Below are 13,035 nucleotides of genomic sequence, written 5' to 3'. Positions count from 1 at the left end.
GAGACTGGCCGGTTCCAAGCACCAATGGAAGGAGGTTCTGCCCGAGGTTTAATGGGCCTACCGCACAACGGTAAGATCAAGCACCGGGGAGTCTCCATTTTCCCTTGTATATGGAGCTGAGGCCCTGATATCCGTCGAGGTTGGTGAGACAAGCTTAAGATTCCGTTATGCCACTGAGAACTCGAATCATGAAGCAATGTCTGTCAATCTGGATCTCGTGGACGAAAGAAGGGAAGTTGCTTATATCCGGATAGCCGCACAAAAACAGAGGATGCAAAGGTATTATAACCGGAGGACCAACCTCAGACATTTTCAAATTGGGGACTTGGTACTAAGGAAGGCCACACTTCATACGAAGAACCCTCACGAAGGAAAACTAGCCCCGAATTGGGAAGGACCGTACCGAGTCACTGGAATAACCGAAAAGGGTTCATATCAGCTCAAGAATGAAGACGGACAACAGCTAAAAAACAACTGGAATGTGGCACACGTAAAACGATATTACTGTTAAAGGTACGGATAACTTTTCTTTTACTTTCTTCTCTCTCGATATAACCATGCAGGGATACAGCCTGAGGGATAACGAAACAGCACAGCGAATACTCGAAAGTCGTGGACTTAGGACTGAAAGCACGTGCTGCACTCTTTTTCCCTTCGACCGTTTTGTCCCGAAGTGGGTTTTCGGCAAGGTTTTTAATGAGGCAGCGCCGAATAGCGTGCTACACATGTATAGCATATCGATCAAAGACCGGAGACCGGGGAATGCACATGCCGGGTTAATAATACCCGAGCCCTCATACTTCGGACTCGAATACTAGGGGACTATTATACCATGAGTTTAATGATAACTATGTAAAAGCCAAGGCCTGAACGATAGGATCAGATGTCAGGACCAAATGATCGATTGAATCGTGTCCACTCAGTTTGTTCTTGCCGTGGCAACAATTGCGAATACATCTCTGGCCGGTTTTGTCAATAAAAAACTTACTTCGATCAAAAGGATCCGATGTTGCCAAATACCAAAAAACTATGGCATAACAGTTAAAGACTACGGTCTAAACTATGGCGTAAACAGTTAAATACTACGGTCTAAAAAACATATGCAAGCTCGAAAGCTGCGACCTAAAACGGTTAAAGACCACGGTCTAAAAACGCAAAATTGTCATGATCGGGTCTGTCTTGCAAATTATGAATAAAGCAACGAGTAACGAAAACACGGACTAAAACACAATCATGGGTCGTTACCATTTGAATTTTATCCTGGCTGAAACATTATGGCAAATTATAATGAAGGCATAAACCGAACAAACATTGAACCGAGGAGTACTTTGCAACTATCAAATAGCAATTTTGATTCATACATACATAAAGTAGATTTACAAAGGCTCGGAATAGTGGCCTCAAAACAAAGGCGTAAAAACAAAAGAAGGGACACGAGGCCCCGAACCTAATCTTCGTCCGACCCCTCGGCCTCTTCATCGGCTAACTCGAGGTCGATTCCGAATCCTCAGGGTCGAACGCAGCCTTTGCTTCCACTTTAAGCTTCTTGGCTTCCTCGATCAAATCTGATAAGTCCACACCAGTGGCTTGAACTTCTTCGAGGGTCTTCCTTCGTGACAAGCACCGCTCGTACTCAGCTCTAAAATTACTAGCCTTTTCACCAGCAGTCACATCGGCCTTGTACTGCTCTAACATGTCGTCATAACCCGAGATCTGGTCAAGAGCCTTTCTATGCTCAGTTTGTAGATCGGTGATGACCCGATTCAATCGATCCCGTTCCACTTCGGCCGCAGCAAGTGATGAACTAAGGCCATTCATTTGTTCTACCGACGCACGAAGTTGCTCCCAGAGAACATCACGTTCGGCCACAACACTGATGGTCGTTTCGTGGAGGGCATCAAACTCGGGCTTGATCCCATCAAGCTCTGCCCAGAGTTGATTAATCTGGCTAACATAAGCCCGGGCCTGAGAAACAAGGGCATTAGCATCGGCTGTTAAAGATTTGTTGTAAACTTTGAAAGCCTTTACCTTCTCTGCCAACTGGTCACGTTCCCGTTTGGTCTCGGCAGCTTCGTTTTGAGCCGCTGCTAAATCCGATTTAAGGATAGAAAGATCAGTGAGGGACGAGATATATTGCAAATTCTGCTCATATAGATTCATGAGCTCGTCCACCTCCTGACTTTTACTTTTGAGCTCCTCCTTGAGTCGGCCCACTTTATGCCTAAGCCGGTCGAAGCTTGCATGGTGAAGCACGGAGGCGTATAAGGGAAAAAGGAACGGTTATTAAAATGAGGCATGAAATTAAAAGCTGAGTAAAAAGAACATAAGGACGAGACTTACCCGATTCAATGCATGCTGAGCCTCATTGAAAAGGCACGATTCATTGACTTCGGTCATTTTCTTACGGTCCTCTTGGGACACCAGAGGGTACAGATAGTTGGACATCCCAACAGGACCCGATAACATGTTCATATATGCCGGCACCTTAAAAGTGATTAGCCTCTTCTGATTCAGATCGATACTAGGGGCAGGAAACGATTTCTCCAACCTGGGACCGAAATTAACCTCGAAACGGTAGGCTACGGGGATGGGCAAATGCTCAAAACCCGACATACCCGGAGCGGGTATTTCATAACCCTCATGACCGGCCGCCCTTTGCTCGGTCACCTTGCCTTTGGCTTTTTCGTCATCGGCAGTAATATCCACCAATGGCGGCAGAGAATCCTATATGCAAATTATCGATTTAGATAAGGCCACAACTTGTATCAGAAGGACGGAACCAATACCGTACAAAGGTGGAATAGTAGGTACCTTATAGCCTGATACCGATGAAGTTGCCTTTGATCCAGCGGCTGCGGCTAGCAATCTTTCAGTACTTCGAGTAGAAGTGTGATCGGAGGCCTCGACTTTCGACCCGACGATCCCTGCATCCGTCGACCTCGAGATCCCACTCGATCCAGCCGGAATTCAACTTGAGCTTTCCACCAATGGTGGAGTGATTGCAACAGAATTGGTCAAATCATGCTCGAGGAGCTCGTCAATAAGACGATGCCCACCTAACGCTTGATCATCATCATCAGAATGGTCCAATAATTGACCAACAACCTCAGCGTCCAAAGCGCGGTCGAGATATCTTCCGACGAGGTCTCTCGAATAACGACCCTCGATCTTTTCCTAGACTGGAAAGGAGCTCGAGATGATTCGGAGGATTTTTTTTCCTCTTTTCGACTAGGTCTCCCTGACCGGGAGCTTCGATATCCTGCTCGTCAGCCGAGGCCTCGATAGTTTCCTGGCCTCGAATTATGGTGGCCTTTGACAAACCTGTGAAGCAAAAAGAAGAACAGTTATTACCTAACTAACGTGGCGTATTGCACAGAGTAGAAAGGACGACGTTCTAAGGGAAAGACTTACCGTGGGTCTCGGTCTCCCAATGGGACCGGGACAAATGCCTCCAGGTACGTTCGGCACAAGTAAGTTGTGAACAGATTTTCCCAATCCACTGGTCGAGGTTAGGAACCGCACCAAGGGTTCGGATAAGCGTTGTATACACACGAACAAATAAAAAGATTCAGTATAGGTGCAGGCACGTGGCCGAATCGTATCAACATAAAGTTATTTCCGGTTTGGGTTCCATTTCTCGGGAAACGGCAATTTGTCAGCGGGAATCAGATCCGCTGTCCTGATTCGTACAAACCTGCGCTGCCAGCCTCGGTCTCTATCTTCGTCCAGACTGGAGAAGGGCGCTTTTCCAGCTCGTTTTGAGAGTTTTATCATTCCCCCTCTGAAGACACGGGGGCTATATAGCCGAAGTAGGTGGTGCACCGTGAACGGAATGATCACATTTGTAGCAAAATAACGGAGGAGCACTATGATCCTCCAAAAGGACGGGTGAATTTAGCCGAGGGTAATCTCGTACAGCTTGCAGAAATCGACCACCACAGGGTCGAGTGTGCTAAATGTGAAAGGGTAAGTATAAACACTTAAGTACCCTTCCACATAGGTCGATATGGCTTCATCCTGGTCGGGAATAACGACCTCTTTACCTTTCCACCCACAATCTTCGATGACTTGCTCGAGTTTATTCGGGGGTATCGTGCACAAATAGGCTGATATTTTGACACCTCGATCCCCCTGTTGAGAAGGTTTCTCGACTTTGAAGTCTCGAATGGTCAAACAATCTTGAGGAACGAAGTCAGTCAGCAGTGGCTCTAGTTTAGGAGCCGAAGAAGTCTCACCGGCTTTAGCCTTTGAAGATTTGCTCATCATTTTGAAATTATGAAGATAAGAAGGTTTTGAAATGAAGGTTTGAAGACTGAACAAGAAACTAAAAAGAAGATATGAAGATATGAAGGTATGAAGGTTTGAAGATATGAAGATCAACGTATCCAGAACACACGAAGGTAAAATTCCTTTTGGTAAAAGTCGGAAAGTGAAAAAAGAAAGGGAAAACTTGATTTTATAGAGTGGGACCGAGACGCTCTACCTTCCACAACCGTCTTCAGAGCCAACAGGGCTTCAACATATGTCGATATCAGACAGATGTGATGGATGTGACCTTGATCCTACCTAATCATGGGAAGAGTACGCGAGAAAGAACCGGGGCGTCCACTCAACCAATAGATCGTGCTTAAACAGGTCGACCTTTCAAAGAGACCTAGATCGGAACCTCGTACGAACACCTTTATGATCGAGTAAAGCTTTCGAATATTTTGCAAAGGATGTGGTTTTGAACCAGTCGTGGCCGAGTTTAATAACAAGATGCTCAATTACGATGACCGCTAGCAAAACATGTCGGGTATTTTCGGATTATGGGGTAAGTGATTACTGATCGAATATAACAAGGGCATATACAAAGGTTTGGGTACAAACAATACACATGGAATACTCAATGAAGTCCAATAACAACCAATTTGCAAAATTCCACTAAAGATTTTTTTCCACTTCATAAAATTCCGACTAGGTCGGATACATCAGTGCATCAGAAAAAGCAGAAGAAACCCTACTCTACGACCAATAATTGGAAAACAAAAGTAAGGCGGCCACACCCTTACTCAACCTAACAAGTCGGAGGATGAGATCTCCAATTCTATCCACGGGATGCGGTAGTGATGGGTGATACCGATTAGATGTTTCCGTGACTTGCACCAGAGATGGATGAACCGGGGCTATCTGATCCCGGTAAATCTTCCTCATCGAGCACAATCACTGGTGTGGTTTTTCCCGAAGGCATTTCCCGACGGGTCCTTATAATATGGTGAGTTTGAACTCGCGATCCAACTCCCGAATGCATAACGGGAAAACTTCCAACCTCCCTGCATCTAGGTGGCCTTGATGGAGCGGATGTTCTTCTTCCCCGAACTACGTCCTCGGCTACCGACTTTCCCTTGGAAGCCGTCCTCGTCCGAAGTCCTTGAAACCAAAGGTATTGAGTTAGAATATAATACAGGGAAATGGGGGTCGAAACGATCAGATTAAGAAGTTACCATGATCTTTGCCTTTCCACCCTTCAGGTGCCATTCTTCTCCAAGAACGACCTAATCTACGAGAAGCCCGGAGAAGGGTAATCACTCATTCAAAAATAGTAGTTTCAAGCGTGGGCTCAACCGGATCCGGTGAAGGGTTCCACACTTCGGGAAAATTGACAAGCGATGGACGGTGAAGTCGAACCGTGCATATTATCACGAACCGGTGAAGCCATCCTCGATAATAATCGTCTTCGGAGTCGATTAGGCTTCGGCTTCCCTTGGAAAGCAACTGAACAATTCCCCCTCGGATCACCCGACGTATATATAAATGAAGCAAATGATCGAGGGTAAAAGCGACTCCGGCCGCATTAGCCAACTTCTCAATGCAGAACACGAGCCTCCAAATTTGCGGGGCAATCTGCCCGATACATATTCGATATCGACGGCAGAAGTCCTCGATTATTCTATGAACTGGAAGGGTGAACCCTACGGAAAAGGGATAAGTGTATGATAACGAGTAACCGGCAATGTGATGATTTATTTTCACACCCTCCCAACGGGGAGGAGGTCGACGTTTGCGCCTAGATGGCAATCTTCCCTGACCGTAGTAATGGCGCTATCACTGATACAAGATTCGAAATCTTCCACCGGGTCAAGATGACGAAGGACTTTACAGTCGTTCGTATAAATAAAACCCGATGGAACAATACCAGCAGCGATAGATTCTAACTCCCTATCAGAGCTAGCGACTCTAGTTGATGGCATGAAGTAATGTTGATCTTCACCTTAGTCAATAACGGTACGTAAGCCATGATCGTGGAAGGCCCTCTTTAACAAAAAATATTCACACCCTGGAACAAGAAGATTGAAGATCGAAGAGTATTATAGGCTCAATGTAGGAATATCAGTTGGTTTTGAGATGGAACAAAGCGACATTTGAGGAAGTGCAGATGCATGAAAAAAAAAAAGACATGCGCTTTATATAGAAAGAGATTTTGTAGCGTATCAAGGATTCTGATACAAGGAGGATTCCCCAAAAAGATTTGATGGCTAGGTAATAATGACCTAGCATCGGGCAGAGTGAGATTTGACTTAAGGCGGTTGTTCAGCTTATTTGGGTCCATTCCCTGTCGTCAGTAATTGTACCTCGGGAAATGGGGGGACTATCTGTATACGGGTAAAACCAAGGATACAGGCAAGCTCGGTTTCCCGTTGTTATGCTCGGTCACGATACGACCGTCTCACCGGGAACGAGGCTTCGAGTTCGGGCCGGGATGAGGCGATAAAGGAAGGGCGATTGACTGCCATCAGCGGGAGACCGAAATATCCGTCCTCAACTGGATATTTCGGCGTCGATCTCGGCAAAACAGTTGTCCCCAAATTTACTTGCTTTATTTAGAATTGTACTAGGGTTGAAACTCCTTTATTATATAAAGGGGATGTTATCATTCATGAAAGGGGTTGGCAATAGCAAGGAGAGAAATAGTTTACATCAACAATCATAAGAATTTTATTAAATCCGTTCCCATCTGTTCTTAAGTTCATTTTTATTATACCTCGTGAGAGTTCGTAACCAAAGGGTATCGACCTCGGTTTCTATACCCGAGGCCATACGCACTTAACAGTTGGTTAGATCTGCTTCTCTGTTCGTTTATTGACATATCTCGCTATTTAATCTTGAATTGAATTAGCCACATATCTTTGGCATCACGTAAAAATTTAATTATTCTCCGTTTTAAGGATAAACAGTATTTCGTAGCAGAAAACAAATATTTAAACATGTCAGTTAACACATATGCAAGTTGCAACCGAAAGCAAATTAAAGCAAACAAGTCAAGAGATAGATCACTAAATCACTAAATCCAACAATAATAAAGCTTGGAATCGAACAAATTTGCTGCCTTGAACAAGTTATAGTCTCTCCTCACAAACATTTGTCTAATCGACGTCAAAGCTGATATAACTTCTTTAGAATCCCTTAATCGGTCTCTCCATGCATGCACGATAACAACGTCATGCTCACGCCACGTTCGCAGTACACAGGACAGTGAAAATTTAACTCAGATTCATCGAAAATGTTTTGTGAAAATCGAGGTTTTAATTCAGACTTGTGAATGCACAACATTGTTGTTTGTAACATTCTCTTGTGATTCATCCACAACTTTTACAGCTCTAGTCCTTTCGTTTTTCGTCCTTCGTACGTATACCACAGTTCCTTTGAAAAAATAGTGCAAGATAAATACAATAAGAACAATGACTGCTAAAATAAAGGAAACGAAAAAGATCCAATAGGCCACTAAAGTCACCATGACCCACCAAGATTCCATATTACTAATCTTGTTGATGAGTTATCAATTGCAAGAAATTAAAAATATTGAAGGAAGATGAAAATGAAATTCACTAAGCTTAAAGTGATGGCTGACGGTTTAATTTGATGTAAGATTTAAATTCTTGTGTTGATATATTTCCTAATTTCAGAGGTCTGTTCAAAGAACCTTTTGAATAGTTCTTGTTTTATCTTGTAATTGTCAAGAAAACGGAAAAATAGACATATAAAACGCAATCTAGTTAAATTCAGAAGACAACCTTTGACTAATTATGTTGTAAGTATATATTTCAAAACTATGTATTCTAGCACATTTGATTAATTAGTTTCGTGGATTATCAATTAATCTAATGAATGCTGCTTATGTTTTGGCTTCTTTCCGATGTACTAATTTTTTTGTCATTTATAATTTTTGTATTTAAAGTTATTTTGTCAGAATTATTATGTACATTAGGGTCACCATTTTTATCACTCAAATTTTATTGTTGTCCTAACTAACTAAACTGTTTTTCATAACGAAAAAATCACTCCACTTTACTTAAGTCTTACAGAACGCTACTATACTTTTTTAAAAATAAAATAAAATAGTCTCTCGAAATACTAATCCCCTTATGCTAGATCCTTGGTTGCGATTTGCGAGATGGCGCTGATATTGCATTTTTATTTTTTAAAGGCTTAAGGCTCTTTATTTTTGACTGATATAAAGCTCACCAATAAGATCTATGCAGATTACAATTATGTAGCTTCGATTTGAAAAATGTCACTTTTCTTTTTCTTGCAAACATGAAGGGATGAAAATAGGCGGTTCAAGTTTTTGTTCTTTTAATTCTCTCTTGTATGTGTGCTTTCAACTTGTTTATGTCGATGCCTAACAGAATAATTTAATTAAAAAATCTGCGGGAATTCTACACCAAATTAAAAATATCGACTTCTTATGTCGATCTTCCGTTTGGCCAACTGGACAACATCATGTTCCTTTCAAGCATATTTTGCAATAAATAATGTCGTCCGTTATTAATCCAGGTATAAATGAGAGGATCCACATGCCTCATTTGATTGATTTTCCGGAAAAAAACATCGTGCACTTTATTTCGAGATTTTCGACCAAAAATTTCGACCACACGAGGTCGAAAAGGCCTTTATTTCGACCAATTTTTCGACCACACGCGTAGGTCGCTAACAAGTAGGTCGAAAATCGAATTTTTTTTTCGTGTCGCAATCACATTCTACCGAAATTAAGGGAAAATTATTTTCGACCACATGTGGTCGAAAAATTATTTTTATATTAAATTATATATTTAACTTTTTCGACTACGTGTGGTCGAAAACACTATTTATATTTAAATATAAAAAAAATTATTTTCACAATTTCGACCACATGTGGTCGAAATTGTAAATTGGGCCCAGATTTTCGACCACATGTGGTCGAAATCTGGCAACCATATTGCTAAATTTCGACCACACGTGGTCGAAATTGTATTTTTGTGGGTACAATTTTGACCACATGTGGTCGAAATTGTGAAATATCTGGGCTAACTTTAGACCACCTGTGGTCGAAAATCTGGAATATTTTTTCCAGCATTTTGCCTGTTTTTGACATCCCACCTGCCAATTGTCAAATAACAAAATTCATCAACCAAAACAGTCATCCAATTCATCAACAATGCAACACAACAACCATAAACAATGTTCAAACACTTGAACACTTAAACATTGTCCATTCAAACACTTAAACATCTTAAAATTAAAAGTACTTCTAATTCGAATTAAAACTACATTCAAACTCTTAAACATAATATACATATCCATTTAAACATAGCCGAATTAGAATCCAAAAGCACACTAATCAAAAAGGTCAACATTCAGTGTTAATTTGGGCTTGCATACCCAACATCCTGGCCTCCGAGGAATTAAGTGTTCTTGTTAGTAGGTCAACTTGATGCTTCATAGCTTCATACTCCTTAGGATCAATTGCCCCATCATCATCAGCACTTACGACTTCAAGGGCTGACGGGTATCGACGAAAGGCTCCATTAGGCATCCCATAAACTGTCCCATGCCTTGTTGGGGGAGCAACCTTCTCAATCCACTATTGTTGTATTACCTCGTCAGTCATCGGCGTGCTACTTGGCTGAGTGGCTCGAAACTCCTCAGAGTGTTGCTGAAATTCGTTCTGAAATTGAAGGATACAATGTTAATAGTCTAATATAGTACAAAAAATATATTATTATTGTTTTGGTAAGTATAAAGAATGACTAGAAGCAACAAATATTCATACTTAACTTTGCAAATTTGTAGAGACAGAAGGTATCATAAAATAAATAAAAGATGAATCATATTGACTTCAAAATAGCAGTTGAACTTCCAAAAACCCGCAGTTGTTTCAAATATCTACTTGGATTCTATCCTAGGAGTCTTAATGAAAAATCTAGATTGAAGTGCTTTATCCCTCCATAGAATAGCAAGTATCTTCCACTTGAATGTCAAGAAACTTAATGAATCGTGTATATAAATATACAGTACCTGGGATACTCTTGATTCAACTGATGTTTTTTATCAATAAAACTTGCAAGCTACATATTTGGAGATAAAAACAATTAGACAAGATATATAAATTATGCTTGACGTTTCTTTTTAAAAATACTATAAAGGAGAAAAGGTCATTCACAAGTACTCATGGAACTCCATATTTATCAATTTAGAAGATACCACTTTATCTCACTTTATTTAAAAAAGATCTCACTTGGCAACAAATTCATGTTTGTCTATTTAAGACAGGACTTGGCAATACATTCATAACGAAGCTGATTACAATCAGGAAATTTACATACTAACAACTTTAAGAAAACCCAAGACTCTGATTCTATTGTAAGATAAAAAAATGATAAAGTTTGGATTACATATCAATTAATTACTGATCAGGAAGCTAAGCATAAAATGAATGCACTATTTAATGATTCATAGTTTGCTATTCATATAAAAGAAAAGTACCATGAGCATGTTATTTTGCATGTTATAAATAAAAGAACTCTGAATGACTCCTAAGTAACATGCTTTCTATTAAACATAATTCTGTAACATAACAGCCAAGATTTCTATTTGCTAATAAAAGTCTAGCTAGGATTATAAGAAAAAATAATCAGTGTCTTAAGCTAATGAGTTTTATAAGTATGAAGACTAAACAATTACCTTTAATTCCAATCAGGCAACATCCAATGCAAATTTATCCTATAGTCAGCTTGTGTATGCAAATAAAAGAGAGGAGAAGGATATTAGTCACTAACAATAGAACTTGCAATTGACGTTCAAATTATTTCAGCATTAACTAATCAACAAACCAAAGTGAAAACATTTATACAGAAAGGAGGCAACCTCACATCTTAGCCAAATGGAAGCCCCATAAACCATAATTATATATATATATATATATATATATATATATATATATATATATATATATATATATATATATATATATATATATATAAAGTTCCTTCTTCAATACCCATATTCATAAAGTACAAAATGATTATTTTAAGGACACAATTTCTCCTTCTTTATGAGATCTAAATTGACATTGTTAGATACAGAAGCGAAAGGCCTAGATTATGGTCCATGTTTTGGTTACAAGAGGACTAAACAGATTTGCATTTATTGAGCAAAGTAATTGAACTAATGCATGTCATCCAGAAAGTATATAAATCCCTATCAAGCATACTTTCTAAATCATGAATCCTAAAATTCAAAAGATAACCAAATCATGGTTCATATTCCACATAGGAACATATTCACATCCATCTAGCAAGTGAAATAGAGCAACTACTAACTTCTATAGTCATGATTTTCAGAGAACACATAATTTAATCCAGATTCTATAACACATCAGGACACGAAATACATACAACCAATTAGACATGAAAAGCAAACATGAATAAGTATCTAATTACGATGTTAAAAAAAAATCGGTTAATTGAAACCCTTAAGTCATCAACCACAATCGCAACCTCCAACTTCGGGAAGCGATAAAATGAAAATCAAATTCGAGAATCACACAAAAGTCCACAATACATAAATTCCTAGGGTTACAATTAACAAAAGAAAAACCCAAAATTTTGACAAATCAACCTCAAATACTCTACCTGATGAATTAATTAGAAGTCGATTTTGAGAAACAGCAACAACAGGTGGTTAAATCAACAAAGGAGTGAACCCCAAACCTTAAATCAAGATCGAAAAGGGAAAATAACTGAGAAGGAATCCAAATCGCGTGGGAAGGTTTCCTCAGATGGTAGAGACACTAAAAGGGAGTGCTGGGGTGGGGATGATTGGTAGAGGGTCGTGAAAAAATAGGGGGAAAAACTGGCGCCTAAAATTTCAGCTTTTAACAACCGGATATTGTAACTTTTAAGGTCCAAATACTTTCCCTTTGTTACTGATGAACTAAAAATCGACTTTAACGACTGCAAAAAAATTGGGTCGCTACAAGTACCCTTATAACCACCGGATTTATATCCTTTTGTTAACTAGTGGTCGTTGAAAGACAATTTCCTTGTAGTGATACCTGAGCTGGCGGCGTCTGGTGGCGACGATTGCTGGTCAAAAACAGTGGCGGCGTCTGGTGGCAGTTGGGTGGTGCGAAGGTAGAGAGAGGAGAGGGAGAGAGAAGAGAGTGAAAGAGAAGGGGGGGGGGGGGGGGGAATGAAAAGAAAATTAAAGAGACGGTCTAAATCTTTTGAAATTTTCGACCACATGTGGTCGAAAATAATTAAGTCAGATTTGACCGACTTTGACTTAATTATTTCAACCACATGTAGTCGAAATTAGATTTTTATTTTTATTTTTTAATTAATTGTTTTATATATATATAATTTAATTATGTATAAATGTTTTTTTTTCCATTTATTATTTGTATAAAAATTAATTTCGACCACACGTGGTCGAAATGCATTTTTCCTATTAAAAAATCGACCCGATGTGGTCGAAATTCTATAAAAAATTAAATAAAAATTAAATTCTTCAAATTTCGACCGCCCGTGGTCGATTTTTTTTCGACCAAAAGTGTGGTCGAAATTTTTAGGTCGAAAATGCCCATTTTTTTAGTAGTGATAGTAGTATTAGAGGGAAATTACACTACAAGAAAGTATAGAAATGGCAACAAAAAATTTAATATTTGGCAACAAATTAGTTTTATTATTGGCAAAGAACTTTTTTGTTGCCATAGTATTGATTATTGTTGCAAAAAGT

General features: G+C 39.7%; 1 long non-coding RNA gene across 1 annotated transcript; it reads right to left on the bottom strand.

Annotated features, from left to right (window-relative positions):
- Positions 1-9,428: 9,428 nt before the first annotated feature.
- LOC132642700 (uncharacterized) lies at positions 9,429-12,472 on the bottom strand. The gene is made up of 3 exons (XR_009583307.1): positions 12,353-12,472; positions 10,981-11,029; positions 9,429-9,964 (listed from the first exon to the last, which is right to left on the bottom strand). It is a non-coding gene; the product is annotated as an uncharacterized LOC132642700 (long non-coding RNA).
- Between the last annotated feature and the right edge of the window lie 563 nt (positions 12,473-13,035).

Source organism: Lycium barbarum, chromosome 5, assembly GCF_019175385.1.
Source record: "Lycium barbarum isolate Lr01 chromosome 5, ASM1917538v2, whole genome shotgun sequence".
Classification (NCBI taxonomy): Eukaryota; Viridiplantae; Streptophyta; class Magnoliopsida; order Solanales; family Solanaceae; genus Lycium; species Lycium barbarum.
The sequence above is the reverse complement of the archived record's forward strand: the minus strand, read 5'-3'. Positions and strand labels throughout refer to the sequence as shown.